Source organism: Megascapheus bottae, chromosome X (genome assembly GCF_031878675.1).
Source record: "Megascapheus bottae isolate mThoBot1 chromosome X, mThoBot2.hap1, whole genome shotgun sequence".
Classification (NCBI taxonomy): Eukaryota; Metazoa; Chordata; class Mammalia; order Rodentia; family Geomyidae; genus Megascapheus; species Megascapheus bottae.
The window spans coordinates 25,956,047-25,957,310 of NC_143547.1; positions in this window are offsets into that span (position 1 = coordinate 25,956,047).

Below are 1,264 nucleotides of genomic sequence, written 5' to 3' on the forward strand. Positions count from 1 at the left end.
CCCAGCCTTTTGCTATCCATCTGCTGCCTCAGGCCTGTTTCAAAGGAAAGAAAAGCCTGGTGGTACATGCCTATAATCCCAGCACTGGGGGGAGTGAGGCAGGAGGGTTGAGACCAGTCTGTGCTGTATAAGGAGGTGTCACAAAAAGGAAAAAAAAACAGGGGGTGGTAGCAGACTGAGCTAGGAGGAAAAGAAAGAAATGTAATAAATGTTCCATAAAAATGCACTATATTTAAATGTTTAGAAAAAAATTTTTTTCAAAGGAGCCAGGTACCCTACTGCTCAGGATGCTGAGACCTGAAGGATTGTGGTTGGAAGATACCCTGGGCAGAAAAGTCCGTGAGACTCTAATTCCAATAAACCAGCAATAAGCCAGACTAGAGGCATAATTTGGGTGGTTGAGTAGAAGCTGTAAAGAATCAAAGCTGAGCACAAACAATCCACTCTGAGTCCAGCCTGAGTAGTAGCCCCTCCCCCCCGAAAAAAGAAAGAAAAAGATGTAGCTTAATAGTGCTTACCTAGCATGCAAAAGGACTTGGGTTGCTATAATATTTTTCCATTTGGGATGTACTCCTAGACTCTCTACATTCTTTTTTTTTGCCAGTCCTGGGCTTGAGCTCAGGGCCTGAGCACTGTCCTTGGACTTTCTCAAGATTAGAGCTCTACCCCTTGAGTCTCAGCACCACTTCTGGCTTTTTTCTGTGTATGTGGTACCAAGGAATCGAACCCAGGTCTTCGTGCATGCTAGGCAAGCACCTTAACCACTAGGCCAAACTCCTGGCCCCTAGACTCTCTACATTCTTAAATTTAAAATTGGGATTGGGGCCAGGAGGTGTGATTTAAGATTGGGACTGGGGATGGAGCTCATCAGTAGACCTAGCATGAGCCACACTTTCACTTTAATCCTTAGCATTACCACCCCCAGAAAAGAAATTGGCCAGAAGATTTCCTTTCATAAGGGTTTTTCATCAGATCACAACTACAGCACAATTCTAAATCTAATCACTTACACTCTTGAGAGGAATATTTCAGAAACCTGATGATGGGAAGAAATGAAATTCTTACATCTATATAAGAATGAGATAATTTCCCATGAAAAGCATTTGCATTTTCCATTGCTTTTGTTGATTCGGTCTAAGACCTTAGGCACTGTGAAGGTAAATCCTTTGCTTTGTAGGTTTATTTTTTTGTGGGGGGAAATGTCAGTCCTGGGGCTTGAATTCAGGACCAAGCTACTGTCCCTAAGTGCCTTTGCTCAAAGCTA